We start from the raw sequence: 17,588 nt of genomic DNA, 5'->3' as shown, positions 1-17,588 counted from the left end.
ACGCGTCCAAGTTACAGTCCTAGGTCTCATGGTTAGAAAAAAAATGTCATTTAAAAAAATAATTATTTGAGTCATGAAAAAGTGTATAAATTTTAAAATATTTTTAATTAGATGAAAACAAATCTGATTTATACAATTTGAAGCATTTTGTCTCTATTTTTTTTTTTTTCAAATTAACAAGTCATAACCTTTTTTTCCTTTTTTAAAAATAAATTTCTTAAAATAAAAGAGGTAATTTTAACATAATATTTTGTTATTGTATTTGAGGAAAATATGACTTTCTTTAAAAGTATAGATAAATTAAATTAAAAATAATATTGGATTCACATTTTATAATCATATGATTCATATCCAAATACTACTAAAAATTCGTGTTTAACCTTCAAATATTACCCTCCAAAATAGATGCTAAAAAGTAGCGTCTAATCCCTATGGAGAGTTTTTTAAACCATAAAGAAACAACCCCTTGAAAGTCAAACACGCTATTTAAATATTTTGGGCGGAAGCCTCAAAGTGCTTTCAACATTTTTTATTTCCATTTATCAATATTTTATAAGAATAGGAAAACTTATGCTTTTCATAGGATAACATTCTTAAATACCAGGTAGCCAAATTGGTCCATAACTAAAAAAAAGCCACATGATGTTGGTTTGAATTCTATTACTGATAATACTCTCAATTTATCTAGTGCGGATCTAACCATGAAAGGTTTCTTGTTTCTTAAAAAAAAAAGAATAATTTTTTTTGATGTATGAAAATACAACATAGCGCGGAAAATAACACATTTTATTTTATATTAAGCTATTTTAAAACTCTCTTTTAATAAATTATTTTAAAAAATGATTTTTTTTTAAAACTTTTAGCTTCTCAAAATTAATTAGAATATAGCCCAAATTAGATTTAATTCTGCATAGAGAAGGAATAATTTAAAACGATGTGAAAAATATGTTTATGTTTATATTTTACATAAATATTTTATGATTAGTTATCGGATTTGGAGATTATATATATAACTAATATATAACTAAATAGATATTTTAGATTAAAAATAGTCGGAGGAAAAAGATAGACTAAATTGGTGAATAATAAGTAAGTAAAAAAATACTAAGAAATGGGAAGAAGAGGTAAAAGAGGTATACAAATGAACATAAAGAAAGTGAACTTGTGGATATGCAAAATCTTGCTTTCATATCTTGTGGTTGCTATTTCTTAATACTTACATTCCAGACTTAATATAATTAGACTAATGCATTAACAATCTCCTCCTTTAGCAATTTTGTGGCAAAATAATGATTATATAATACTTTCAAATGGAATTTAGAAATCATTCAATATCACTTCTATCTCAATCAAAGACCCTAATGAATAATATTTAATATATGTGTAACACATGGAAGTATGGAATGTGTAAAGTGTAATATATATACACTTAACCAATAATAATTGTGAACAGTAGAGTGAGAAAAAGATAAACCATAATAATAATAATAATAATAAACTATCATGTATGCTTCTAAACTTAACTCCTCGTTTCTTTATCATGTATGTGTAGACATAAAAAAATTAGTGGATTAAATTATCACTAATTTGGTCTTCTAAAAAAAATCATCTTATGGATTAGTCTCTCATCTTATGGATAAGTCTCTTTCATCTCCAACGGATAATAATAATAATAAGAAAATTATTATTATTATTATTATTATCTTGTTGGGATAATTTTTTTTTGCTAAAATTAAGGAACTAAATCCCTTGAATTAAGTAACTAAAATTGGGGAATTTGAAATTCAAATTCCCTATCTTCATCTATAAATAGAGATGAGGAAAAGGGGGAAGAAAATTCAGAAATCAGAGAAAAACTCCAGAAACTTCGTAAGGGAAAAGGGGCTTCACAACAAAACAAAGAGCTTCATCAAATCTCCCTACAAGTTCGGTAAGCGGCAAAAGAACTATTACACTCGTTCTTTGCCATTCAACAAGATCATTCGGGAATAAGCCACTTGTGGCCCTCGATTGACCTTTGAAATCAAGAAAACGTTATTGTCGTCTTCCAAAGTGCGATCAAGGCAAAAGAATCAGAGGGAAAATATTCTTTGTTAGAAAGAATATATATATTTTTTTGAGATTGTACTCGGGATATTCTTAAATTTAATAAATCATTTGTTCACACTATTTTTCCTATTTTATTTTGCTAATTTCGCAGGATAAAATTTTACGAAATTTGTGCGTACAAATTTCTTAAGCGGCAAAAGAACTAATACACTCGTTCTTTGCCATTCAATAAGGTCATTCGGGAATAAGCCACTTGTGGTCCTCGATTGACCTTTGAAATCAAGAAAACGTCATTGTCGTCTTCCAAAGTACGATCAAGGCAAAATAATCAGAGGGAAAATATTCTTTGTTAAAAAGAATATTATTATTATTTTTTTTGAGATTGTACCTGCGATATTCTTAAATTTAATAAATCATTTGTTCACACTATTTTTCCTATTTTATTTTTCTAATTTCGCAGGATAAAATTTTACGAAATTTGTGCGTACAAATTTCTAGCACTCCCGGTGGGACCTCTCTGTCTCTCATATCTTTTGTTAGAAGATTGATCTCTACTACGTTGATGACACCCAAAAGAACTCAAGTTGTACATGTCAACAAGGGCAATGACAAGATCGTCATAGCACAATCGACACATGACACCGTTACGGGCCCCATGACTCGTAGCAAAGCAAAATCAACATCTTCACTCTCAACAAAACAAACAAGTGAGTCTGCTTGTTTGCTAAAACTGGTAAGGACACATGATGAGCATCAATCGCTCATCACCTTGGCCTCTTTGGGGGTAAAGAGCCATAGTCCTTGTAGTAGGGGAAAACTCTCTTCAACACTAAGGGACTTTGGGGATAAATCTTCTGACTCATACTCCGGATCGCCAACTAGAATGTCAAAGGAGGAAAACTACTCCAATCATTCTGACTCTTTTACTTCTCCCTTCTCGATGACCATGCCGGTAATGGCAACGGGCACTACATCCGTAGAGGAACAATTAGCAGAGAGAGCTCGCGCCATCGCCAAACTCACCAAGACGGTTGAGGAGAAGGATATGCAGATAGCCTCTCTCATAAACAAGGTTGAAACACAAGTACAAAATGCGGGTGAGTCAAGTCACGGACTCAACCACCCTCCGAATGTTGCATCTCCTCTCGATGATGCACCACATACGTATAAGACAATGTAAGGTGAGAGACAAACGACGAAATCTGCCTTAGTGGCGTCATTATTTGTCCAACAACTTCAGGACATGATAGCTAACACCATTAGGGCACAGTACGGTGGACCCTCATAGAGTACGCTCATGTACTCTAAACCTTACACTAAGAGGATTGATAACCTACGTATGCCTATGGGTTATCAACCTCCAAAATTTCAATCATTTGACGGAAAAGGCAATCCAAAACAACATGTTGCCCATTTCGTTGAAACTTGTAACAATGCAGGTACAAATGGTGACTTATTAGTTAACCAATTCGTCTGTTCTCTTCGAGGAAATGCTTTTGATTGGTACATAGACCTTGCACGTGTATTGATAGTTGGGACCAAATGGAACATGAATTCCTCAACCGTTTCTATAGCACCCGGCGAACTGTATGTATGATGGAACTTACTAACACTAAGCAATGGAAAGATGAACCGGTTGTAGACTATATCAACCGTTGGCGTTCTTTAAGCCTCGACTGCAAAGATAGATTATTCGAGGTATCAGTTGTGGAGATGTGCATACAAGGAATGCATTGGGGTCTCTTATACATTCTCCAAGGGATACGACCCAGTACCTTTGAAGAATTAGCTACCCGAGCACATGACATGGAGCTCAGCATAGCTAACCATGATGCTAAAAATGACCTTATCATTGACTAGTAGAGAGAAAGACACAATGGGAAAGCAAATAATAAGAATTCAATAAAACCCTTCTAGAAGTCAATGATGGTAAATGCAACTCCTATCAAAATCTCAGCGTGAGATAAAAAGAAGGAAGTAAAAAGAGGCTAGACTAACCCAGGAAAACGAGAGGTGTTGTTCACCTTGAAGGAATTAGAGGAGAAAAAGTATCATTTTCCTGACTTTGATGTGTCTAGCATGTTGGAAGACCTACTCCAGAAAAAAGTTATTGAGCTACCTGAGTGCAAGCGTTTAGAAGAGATGGGTCATGTTAATGATCCGAACTATTGTCATTACCATCGAATCATTAGTCACCCGGTGGAGAAATGTTTCATCTTAAAGGATCTCATAATGAAACTTGTAAAACAAGGAAGAATCCATCTGGATCTGGATGAAGTGGTAAAGTCAAATCATGCTACAGTCACATTTGGATCTCTCGATCCTGTTTTGTTACATGTTCCACTTAAGAAACTAGGGGCATGTGCCAATACTATTCAATGTGAGTCATTGAAACCAAAGCAAACACAAGTGTCGTGTCAGGATAGCCTTCTTCATCTTTGCTTTGATAATAAATCAATGTCATATGACGAAAAAGGTTGGACATTGGTGACAAGGAAAAGACCTCACAAGAAGCAAGAATCTCATCTCTACTCAAATCTTCTTAGGAAGGAACAATGTAAGCAAAATATTCATCAATATGCGAAGAAGAAAGAAGAAAAGAAACCTAAAAGAAAACAAACGATTGTACAGGTTGATGATTTCTTGGTACAAAAGCTCATCATCCCTATCACCTTAGAATAATACTTCTCTCAGGATTTCTTCAATAGAGGGATGGTGACATCAACTCATATGGTCTTTTATCATGAGATTTTGAAAGAAGATGAGTTAGGTAAAGATGAAGAAAACGCTTTCGGTGCAGAGCTAAGCAAAACCAAGGAAGATGATGAGATACATAGGAATCCATCACTTTAAGCCACAAAAATAAAGGGGGCAAAACAATTTGAAGACAAAGGCCACGATTGTGCGACATGTTGTGCAAACATCACTTACACTAGCGGCAATGAAAATGGCGTGACATCAAATTTTACCACAATTGTTTTCAAACCTCAACATTCTAGTGATGCTCCTTAAAGCATGAGCCTAAAATGCATATTGCTCCTATCCTACAAGAGCTTAAACTGTAGTAAAAAAAAAAAAAAATCATTCTTGGCAAACTTTTTAAACCGAAAAACAAACTCTTTGTATTAAAGAAGTCAAATTCGGAGATTCCAAACTAAAGTCTCTAACTTCTCTGCATACAAGTGTTCTTTTCTTTCAGCATGACACGTTTTCAAAAGGGTGACGCAACCCAAAAGCTAAATCTAAAAATGAAGCTTCAAAAGTCAAAATCAAACTCCAAACATTCTTCAACAAGCTCGTGGAAGAATATCAAATACAAAAAAAGTGTCATTCAGCCACCTTCAAAGCTAAAGAAGACAAGGTTGGGTTTTTCGAAACACTTAAGGAAATTGTTTATAAGTTTACTTGAGATCAAGTCATCATTGACCCTCAATTAAATTTTGCTCCAAGAACATGTGGTTACCATCCTTGGATTAAAATCAAGTCCAAGCTTGACACATTCTTCAACAAGCTCGTGGAAAAATACCAAATACAATACAAAAGTGTCATTCATCTACTTTTAAGACTGAAGAAAATCAAGACAAAGGACTTCTTTTGTTCTCCAAAATGCTTAAGAAAAGTCTTCATAAGTTTGGTTGAGAATAAGTCATCTTTGACCCTCAATTAAACTTTATTCCAAGGAGGTGAATTTATCATCCTTTGATCAAACTCAAGACAAGTGATGCTCCCGGCCTGCTATAAACTACATACGACACACAAAAAAAAGAAAAGTTTGCTAAGTCGAAAACCTGAAAAGACGACTTAGGCAAAAGTTAGGACATATGCTCGCAAGATTAAATCTTTCTTTTAGTCTTGGCAAAAGTTAAGAGCAAAAAAAAAAAAAAAAAGTTTGCTAAGTTGAAAACCTGAATAGGCAACTTAGGCAAAAGTTAGGACATATGCTTGCAAAATTAAATATTTCTTTTAGTCTTGGAAAAAGTTAAGAGCATAAAAAAAATAAAAAAATAAAAATGGAACTACGTTTGACTTGATCCCCTCTCTTTGAAGGGTACGTAGGCAACTCGGGGAAACCACTCGAATTCAGTCACTACCACCAAAAAAAAAAAAAAAAATTATTACTTCAAGACTCACCCCATTTACATGACAATGCATGTACGTGATGCGTCTTAAAGTGAGGGCATTCGTAGACATAAAAAAATTAGTGGATTAAATTACCACTAATTTGGTCTTCTAAAAAAAAAAAAAAAAAATCATCTTATGGATAAGTCTTTCATCTTATGGATAAGTCTCTTTCCTTATGGATAAGTCTCTCTCATCTCCAACTATAAAAAGGATAATAATAATAATAATAAGAAAATTACTATTATTATTATTATTATTATCTTGTTGGTTGGTAAAACCTCCCGATAATTTTTTTTTTTGCTAAAATTAAGGAACTAAATCCCTTGAATTAAGCAACTAAAATTGGGGAATTTGAAATTCAAATTTCCTATCTTCATCTATAAATAGAGATGTCTTCCATCAAGGAGGAAAAGGGGGAAGAAAATTTAGAAATCAGAGAAAAACTCCAGAAACTTCGTAAGGGAAAAGGGGCTTCACAACAAAAGAAAAAGCTTCATCAAATCTCCCTACAAGTTTGGTAAGCGGCAAAAGAACTAATACACTCGTTCTTTGCCATTCAATAAGGTCATTCGGGAATAAGCCACTTGTGGCCCTCGATTGACCTTTGAAATCAAGAAAACGTCATCGTCGTCTTCCAAAGTGCGATTAAGGTAAAAGAATCAGAGGGAAAATATTCTTTGTTAGAAAGAATATTATTATTATTTTTTTTGAGATTGTACCTGTGATATTCTTAAATTTAATAAATCATTTGTTCACACTATTTTTCCTATTTTATTTTGCTAATTTCGTAGGATAAAATTTTACGAAATTTGTGCGTACAATATGCTTTTAAACTTAGCTCCTCATTCATTCTGAAAAGAATAACTTGATTTGAGTAGCTTCCAAAATTTTGTAAACAACTTCCAAGAGGGATTTTTTATGTGGGTGCATAAATTAAATGTTGGGATTCCTTTTGAAAAGAACAACTTGATCTATCATGTATGCTTCTAAACTTAGCCCTCGTTCATTTTGAAAAGAGCAACTTGATTTTAGTAGCTTCCAAGATTTTGCAAATAGCTTCCAAGAAGGATTCTTTAGGTGAGTACATAAGTTAAATGTTGGGATAGAGTCCTTAAATTTAACAAAATTAAACTTGAGTTTCCACTTATCTGTTCATCATTTGTATTGATATTGATTTGAGCATTTAGGTCTACATTACTTGCATTGTATATAACTTTGATATGTTAGGAGTCGTACAAAAAATACAAGTCATGGGGTTTCTTCCAAGATTGATGAGTTATTTAAAGTCTCTTTATGGACTTAGGCGATCTATATGAGGTTGTAGTGTACTATATCCTAATTGAAAGAATGGTTGGTCTTGATTAACGAATGAGTTTTCCATGGTGAGTACACTAGTGTGTATGGTTACATGTTGGATAAGACCTATGGTGAATCATGACATTGGTTATCAAGTAGTTATGATTTACCAAGCTACAATGTTGCATGGATTCTTAACTTTGAGAGGATATTAAGCCTAAGCTGAGATCAATAAGAGACTTTGACTATTGGTGAGACCTTAAGGTGGTCATATATCCTCTATGAATTATGTCATTATTGATAGAGGCTAGTGCCAATAGGTATTCTCAATAGACGCACCATGATATCTTATGAGATGAAGACATTATGTCCCCTTGGGTGATCTTAAGGACTTGTGATTATGAAATCTATGGTGCGATAATAATTCCTTTAATGGAATTTGCCTTATGCTCTTTTTAAGCTAAAGTGTGTCATTTGATTACATAATAGGATGATCTGTAACTCAATGATTGGAGAGGTTGATAACACTTACCTCATTAAATTACAGACATCAATTCATGAGGAGTTCACATATAGTGGATAGTAGGCCATTGGACTTGACTATTTTATCAATGACCTAATATCATAAGATACTAGAGTGCAATTGACTCTCAGTAGTAGGATATTGATTTAAGTTTAGAATTAGATTTTGAGGGAACCGATATTTTCTTATAGGTCCCAATAGTCTCCGTTTCAGCTCATGTTCCTCGATAACACATTTTTAGGGTTAATTAGGTTATTTATTCACATGTTTGCATAAAGACATTTGGGAAAAAAAATGAAAGGTTGCATAGGAGATTGTGAATGTTATCTTTGGATTGGGTTAATTGAGTAATTGAATCATAATAGGGATAATTAATTAGTTAGAACCCAAGTAGATTCGATTAAGTGACCCAAGTCTAAGATGAACTTAAGTCACTTAAGCCTATAAGAAAGCCTATATAAACCCCCTTAAGGGTTAGGGCTTCAATCTTTTTATTCACTTTTTGAGGATCCAAAGAGAGGAATCCTAGCCTTTACCCCTCTAAAAGGATTCTATCATCCTCAAGTGCATAGATCTAGGAAAGAGAGCTATTGGATAGAAGATCCCTTGGTTTTCAAGATCTGAACTAACTTATTCACCAATTGGAATAGATCTTGGAATATTCAAATCAAAGGTATGATTTTTATCTCTAAATCTATGGTTATTGATGGTTTTTATTATCATATTTTCCACTATGTGTAGATCTAAATCCCTAGGATAGTTTTTGCAGGTACTCCGATGGTCCAGGGCTTAGAATGGAGCAATATAAAGATTCTAACATTAACTAACAATACTTATGATATAAGCAATGTTTGGCCTTTTGTGTGATAGATAATTGCCGCATCCTTTATCGCCTCTCCTAGTTTGTGGTTTTGTTAAATAGGGGTGTTAGTTTGCAACTTAGCATACCTGTTTTTTTAGAAAGTCTAGGATGTATTTTTCTTAGGAAATAAAGATTCCATTTCTTGATCGAGCCATTTCAATCTCTAGGAAGCATTTGCGTGTTCTTAATTCTTTTATCTCAAACTCCTTGGCCACTGCTTTATAAGTTTCTTCATTTCTTCAAAAGCATCTCCAATAACAATAATATCATCTACATACATAATGAAAGTTATAACCTTACTCATACTTGATCTTTTAATGAAGAGTATATGATTCCCTTCATTTTTATCTAAACTCCATGTTTTCCATTGCCTTGGCAAACTTCTCAAACTATGCTTTAGGAGATTGTTTTAATTCGTATAGAGTTTTTATCAACCTGCATGCATTATAGTTTTATTATTATTATTATTATTATTATTATTATTATTATTATTATTATTACTACTACTATTACTATTACTAGTATTACTATTACTATTATTATTATTACTATTACTATTACTATTATTATTATATTATTATTATTACTATTATTAGTATTATTATTATTATTACTATTACTATTATTATTATCATTATTATTATTATTATTATTGCTTTTTACATTGAATTGTTGCAAAGACCAACAAAAAATAACAACTGAAGGTAGCAAAATTTTAATAGTATTCATCTTTGCAACAAGGCAAAATGTCTCTTGATAATATATTCCATATATCTAAGTGTAGCCTTTAGCCATAAACCTAACTTTATACCTCTCCAAGGTTAGCTCATTTACATCCAACCAGTCTTTTCACCCCTAGGAAATTCAACGATATCCCATATTTTATGTTTTTTAATGCTCTCATTTATTCACTCATAGCTTCCCCCCAATTCTTATCTTTTAGTGCCTCTTGAACTATTTATGGAATTTTTATGGAGTTTAGATTAGTAAGAAATGCCTTATGTGAAGATGACGACCAATCAAATGTTGCAATGAACATGACATCCCCTTAAAAAGGTTAGACACTTGTTCAAATAATAATGCTTGAGTAGTAATAAGAAGGTAATGGTTGTTCTTTTTTTTCTCTAAGATTTTATTTTGTTCGAGGAGTATTTGTACAAGAAGACTAGTGTATTGTGCCTTATTTATGGAGAAAATGTAATCGAATTTAATTGAAGTATTCTCTACCATTGTTTGACATGATATATTTTTTTTTATTTAAGCTCTAATATGAGTTTGAATCATCTTATGAGAAATAGAAAACACAAAGCTAATATTAGACTTATTTTTCATAAGAGACAACCAAGTAACACATGCACATTCATTAACAAAACAAATAAACCAACAAGCTCTAATACTATTGGTATTTTAAAGGGTTCCCAAACATTAGTATGCACTAAAGTGAAAGGATGAGATGTGTTATCATCACCGAAAGGGAATGAAACCCGGTGATGTTTTGAGAAGTGACATACTTCACAATGAAAGTTGTAATATTTATATCTTGAAACCCGGTGATGCATGTTCACTACATTTCATCTTAAATTTTAGTAATAATCCAATTCAAGCCATAATCCTTTCATTACAAAATAATATTATGTTAGTGACATGCATCATAACATGCTTGACTGAGTGGATTTTGGTCTTGATTTCATAGATTTGAGAGACATCTTAAACCTTAAGAGTATGTTTGCCTCATTGTTTCCCAAACATCTCTTGCAGTGGTCAGGAACATACAAGTTCCATTGATTTTTGGCAGCATCAAGTTCCATAGCCACGTGATTATCATGGAGTCGACTTCATCCCAAGCGGTAAGCTGAGGATTGCTTTCACCAGGCACGGTTCCAATAAGGTGGTTGAGTTTCCCTTTCCTCTTTAAGAATGTTCTCACAAGCAGTGACCAGATTAGGTAATTTCGACCATTGAGTCTAAAGGATAGCTGAATGTTTGATATTCTCTTGAGGGTGGCAGGTTGCCATTTTAGGATGGAGCACAGTTGATCGGAGTGGAATCCTAAGTGAAAATTAAAAAGCATCCTTTTAGGTTGTTCTACCAGCACATAAAGCCAACTGAACAAACCTTATCTCTGGTCAATCATGTCATCATCCGTGAATTTCAACTTCAATTGGATCAATTCTCATTCCCACCATGCATCCACATATCTTTGAAATGACCTCTCGGTTCTCACCTTCATGATTTTGGCAGCACTAACCACCCCCATCATCACCTACCTCTTTGCAACTGCCACCTGATTCCATGCACCAAAGACTAATATGAGTTTAGATGATATTTCATGGCCGGGAAAGAAATGGCCTTTCATGTGTTGTGGAATAATTACCAGCAGGGGTATTTGAGATGGTGTTTGGTAAAACGTCATGCTTAATGCTTGATGATTAAAGATAACATAGGTTATAAATTATGCACTTAGTTGTTGATCTAAAACTAGTTATTTAATTTTTACCTTTTTTAAACTATTACACTGACGTATTTACGCTCATTAATATTAAATAATAAATTTGTTTGCCCGTCCCATATGAAAATGATATGAGCAACTTGAATAAAGGCATTCGAGATTTAGGAAAAGTAACACCTTTTGATTTATTAGTTTAAGTTATTGTTAATTTTGATATCAGAAATTAAATTATTTTATCAAATATACTTAATACATTAAGTAAAACTTAAATTAAGTTATTAAATTAACCCATACACCCTCTTCTTCTTGAAGTTCAAGAAGTTATTTTTTCAAACATAATTTATTTTATAATGACGTGAATTAAATTATTAAATCACTTTAAGTTATTAAGTTAATTTATTAAATGTGTCTCCCACTTTTTCTCATTACAAGATTGAGAGTTTCTTTTGAAATTGAAATTTCGGAATGAAAATATTTCACATTGGAAAAAAGTTTTAATTATTGAGAAGCCACTTTCATGCTATAATTGTTCATGATATGGAGAATATTGTGTCTTTCAGCACAACTTTGTCATATGATGTCATATCTAACAGGTTATCAGCCAAAAATGAGCAATATATAGGATAAGAGGCAAAGCTCTTGGGAAGAGGCACCATTGGTGGCACCCAATGGGTTCAAGGCAGGCATCATATGAGGATCCTGTGTGGTGTGGCTGTGTGGAGGCATGACGAGGCACAAGGCTGAAGGAAGGGGTGTTTTATAACCACCCAACTGCCAATTTTAACTCAAATAAGCTGATGTTTGAATTCAAACTATAGCAGAGGGAAGCAGCCTTAGATATAAATAGGCTCTTCTCCATTGCCTTGAGGGATCACAGAGTGATGGTTGGCGTGGGATCTCAATTCTCCAACTTGGGCAAAAAATATAAGTGTTGGGCACTTAGAAAATTTTGTAATTTTGTTTATTATTGAGTAATAAAACAAGTTGAGAAGTCTTACCCGCATTTTCTTATGTTTGCTTTTGTTGTTGTTGCTTGATCAAGAACGGGGAATAGGTTGGCTAAGTAGGGACTTAGCGTTGCACAATCACAGAAAAAAAATAAAATAAAATTTGTGGCTGGATTTGTGAGTTTGACCCTAGGAAAGAAGAATAGCTTTTTAGTTTCAACCACAACAGCCCGCCCCCACCACCACTAGCGGAGCCAGCCAGCTAGAGCCCGGGGGCAAATAGCTTGTCCGGACTGTTGGACTAAGGCCTGCGTATGAGACAGGAATGGGATATTTTAGAAAGATAGGATAATTAAAACTCATAAAAATATTAAGAAAAATTTTAAAAATGATATAATAAATAATAATAGATATTTTAAAATTATTTATAATATATCTATATGATATAATAATATAGCATGTGTCCATAAAAAATATAAATTTTATAAATTTATTAAATTACATAAAATATTATTCAATGATATTATTATGATATTTGATTATAATATATCCCATTTTAAAATTATAATTCATTTAATTTCAATTGTATTAAATGATATAAAATAAATAATGATATATGTATAAACTTTTTTAATATTTAATTAATATATAAATGATATAAAAAATGTTAAGAAAATTATAATGATAGGTTTTATATTTTTAGTAATTAATTAAATGAAATTTAAAAATAAAATAATTTGAAATAATTTTTTATTAAAATATTTTTTTAATATTTTGTTTTATGATAGTTTTACTATATATTTTTTTTTGCTGCCTAATATTTAACAAGTGGACAAGTTAGCCTAATGGTCGACCAAGGTAAGGCTTTGTTAGTTTTGGGTTTGGGCATGGTTCAAGTTCCGTGCACAATTTCACATTTTGAGGCTTTGACCATGCATTGACCAGACCGAAAAATTGGTGAAATTTTCCGAAATTTTCATCCATGGATGGGGATGGGAGGAGGCAATCACATTCTACACCACCCATCTTGTTTACATACATAAATGAGTACTCCTAGGTATTCCATTCCCATTCCTTGCATCGCATGTCTGATGAATCTCAATGTCTCGTTAATTTAGATCGTATATTTATTTGATTTTGTAGTAATTTGATCACTAATAATCAATACCCTAACCGATATATATATTTTTGAACACAGTTATTTCTAACCTTTCATGTAGATTGCATATAATCTATTAAAAATTAATGCATAGACCAATTCATTGTAAAATATATGAAAATGTCCATGGTAAGTTTGATACTTCTATCCAAACTCTCTATTGTAAACATATCTAAAATGTATATCTAGTAACTCTAGCCTAGAAAAATCGGCGACTTACTACCACTTTTAGTATTGGGTATCGTCCACAAGAAATCAAAGAAACTTAGTTCATTTTGTTTAGGTCAAATCAAGTGTTGATGCCTACCCAAAAAAAAAAAAATGATGCTTTTTTGTTGAAAGGCTTAAAACTTTACTAAGAAAATAATAAATAAAAACCCTAAAACTATTACAAATCCAATTCAAATTTATTGGTTAAGAACAGTCTTTCTAAAATCAAATCATCTATATTTGATCATGTAGACCTATAACTTGAATTGAAACATGAAATCCATATTATTAACATAAAACCTTAAATTAAATTCTTGACCTTCCATCTTTCAACAAATTCTGTAATGATATTTAATTATTTAAAACTTAAATTAAAGTCTTAATCTTAATCTTCATTATCCAATTAGACATCTAACCTGAGGTACTCAACTTAAATCTAATATGTAGATCCTCAGTTTTATCCTACTAGCACATGTCCTATTACGTGTTCGTTTGATACTTTACAATAATTCCTTGGTGACCCATTAGGCACCACCTTAGGCTCACTTTGATATCTTAGGCCCATTTAGATGCATTTGGCCCATTAGGTACACTCCTAGTTCACCTTGACACTTTCCACTTAGGTTACTTAGACACTTTTTCACCTATGTCACTTAAATTTTTTTGGGCTTAATTCCCTTAGATTGATTTCTTGATTGCTTGCTTTTTTAGATTAGAAGAGTATTTAGCTTGATTTTGATTTTTTATTGCTTGAGATGAATTTTCGATATTTAATTGTGCCAATTTAATATTTTTGGTTTTTATTTTTATTTTTTATTTGTGTTTTAGTTTAATATTTAGCTTATTGTTTAGGTGCATTTGATATTTATTTATTTTTCTTGCTTCATCTATTTATTCATCTACTTATTTATTTTCAAAAAATTGTAGGTGATTGGGGATCTTATCTTATTATTATTATTATTATTATTATTATTATTATTATTATTATTATTATTATTATTATCACTAGTATTATTAATTATTATTGTCATTATTATTATTATTATTATTAGTGTTTATTCACCGTATGTTTCTTAATTTTATTCTTCTTATTTTATTTTCATTTTTTTTATGTTTGTTTATCTTTATTTTTATTATTATTCTTTTATTTTATTTAAAAAAAAAAGAAAAAAAGAAAAAAAGGGGTTGAAAAAGAAAATTCAAGGATCGGCAGGCTGCATGGGAAAAGAAGTTTCTTTTAGAAAAAGAAAGAAAAGCTGGGGTTTTTCAAGGTTGGTGTGGAAAATGGAGCTAGGGGAGGCAATCTTAAAAGAAAAGGAAAAAATGAAGAGGCAAATGGGAAATCTGATAAGAGCAGACTTGAGAAGAAAAAAGAAAAAAAAGAAAAAGGGGAGATGGGACGTTTTGAGAAATCTGAGAAGAGTTGGAGAGGTTTTCAGGGAGAAAGGATTCGGATAGGTGAAGAAGAAGAAAAAAACAATATGAAGGAAAGAGAGAGTTAGTGTGGAGAAAGAGAAAAAAGAAAACAAAGGGAAGGAGTCGGGAAAGGAAAAACACGGGTATGTTTTCTGGAAACTACTAGGTTATTTTAATCTCATATTGTTTCATTAGATTTCTTTATATGCATGTTGGGATTCCATTTTGCTATTTGAATGCGAGCTTTGAACACTGCTACTATTCTTATAGGATTTGGATTTGTTTGACTGAATGTTATGTTTGGTTTTACACTTATTTTCCTTGGCTCTGTTTTGGGATTCAATATGAAATGCCTAAAATCATGCTCTGATCTCTGTTGTAAAATTTGTCTGCTGTCATTCACGCATACTTCAACCCATTGACCACTCAAAAAGCATGGCTTGGTTTAGTATATCTTCAGATCTCCCACTCTTGCTCTGTTTTTTGATAGCTTTTCTTCTCTGTATTCCTTTGTTCTTGTGTATCAAGTTGTGAAATATTTTGGTTTGTATATTGCCACTTGAGGGTACCGTTTCAGAGGGTGCAAACACACTTTGAGTTTAGTTTCTAAAAGTGAATCATGGCCGTGATGTATTTGAACGTGTTGCCACCCTTGTCTGCCGATGGTAGTGAGGGATTGTTTTCTTAAGTGGGAGTGGGTTGGAGATTGAAAGTGAGCTTTAGGCAACTAGTGCCTGTTGGGGCGTTTCTGTTGCTGCATGGAGGATTTTTGTTATTTGGATCTTTCTCGTCGCCGCTTACGCCGCCTGGTGCAATTGGTTTCACCGTTTTTTTTCTTCTTGGTTGGAGACATGGCCAAGTCGTTGTGGAGTGTGAAAGGTGTAATTTGATTTTTGAAACATCAAGCGTGCTGGATGTTTCCCGGCTGTAGACTAGTCCCCAATCATAGCTTGGTTGGCGCCCCAACCAAGACTCTCTCCTCCCACATACAACCCACATGCACCCATAGCCCACCATAAAGCTCATGACCTCCACGACACATCCACGGTTCACACCCAACTCCCACATACAGCCCACATGCACCCACAACTCACCCATGCAGCCATGACCTCTCTCAACTCACCCACGACTCACACACAACTCACCCATGCAACCTATGACCTCTCTCAATTCACTCACACATGCAGCCATGACCTCTCTCAACTCACTTACACAGCCCACCCAACTCACCCCATGCAACCATGACCTCTCTCAACTCACTCACACAGCTTACCCAACTCATACATGCAGCCATAACCTCTCTCAACTCACTCACACAGCTCACCCTACTCACTCATGCAGCCATGACCTTTCTCAACTCACTCACACAACTCACACAACTCACCCATGCAACCATGACCTCTCTCAACTCACCCACGACTCACACACAACTCACCCATGCAACCCATGACCTCTCTCAATTCACTCACACATGCAGCCATGATCTCTCTCAACTCACTCACACAACTCACCCAACTCATACATGCAACCATGACCTCTCTCAGCTCACCCACGACTCACATACAATTCACCCATGCAACCCATGCAACCTCGCAGCTCATCCACACCACCATACCCATGTTCCCTTATTCCATACCCACCAAACCCACTTCTCTCTCTACCTCCTCCACTGTTCATTTTCCATGAAACCCAAACCACATGCAACCCACAACTCACCCATGGCCACCGTATGGCTATTCTCCAACTCCCGTACAACCCACGGTTCACCCATGGCCCATGCAACCTTACAGCTCATCCACACCACCATACCCATGTTCCCTTCTTCCATACCCATCAAACCCACTTCTCTTTCTACCTCATCCACTGTTCATTTTCCATGAAACCCAAACCATATGCAACCCACAGCTCACCCATAGCCACCATATGGCTATTCTCCAACTCCCGTACAACCTACGATTCACTCATGGCCACCATATGGCCTTCCCATAGCTCTTACGTAACCATGCATGGTCACCTTCCTAAGCCATTCTCAAAGCCCACCAAATTTAATTTTTTAAGTTTCCATTTCCAAAGTTTCCAAAATTCTCAAAATTCCGAATTTAATTTTTTAAGTTTCCATTTCCAAAATTTCCAAAATTCTCAAAATTCCGGATTTAATTTTTTTAAGTTTCCATTTCCAAAGTTTCCAAAATTCCCAAAATTTCGGATTTAATTTTTTAAGTTTCCATTTCCAAAGTTTCCAAAATTTCCAAAATTCCAAACTTATTTTTTAAAATACCATTTCCTAAATTTCCAAAATTTCCAAAATTCCAAAATTATTTTTTAAAAAATACAATTTTCTAAGTTTCCAAAATTAACTTTTCAAACTCCCATTTTTAAACTTTTAAATATAAAAATGAATAAGTTTTCATAATCCCAAAATAATGGAATTTATAAGAATTAATTCATAACAAAATAAATTGGGCTTTAGTGGGGGGCCCAATATTTATAACATTTCTTTCGAAAATAATTCAAGTAAACCGTATGATCGATTTTGTTTGATTTTGATTTGGTTT

This window comes from Vitis riparia, chromosome 7 (genome assembly GCF_004353265.1).
Source record: "Vitis riparia cultivar Riparia Gloire de Montpellier isolate 1030 chromosome 7, EGFV_Vit.rip_1.0, whole genome shotgun sequence".
Lineage (NCBI taxonomy): Eukaryota > Viridiplantae > Streptophyta > Magnoliopsida > Vitales > Vitaceae > Vitis > Vitis riparia.
This window is presented reverse-complemented; position numbering follows the sequence as displayed.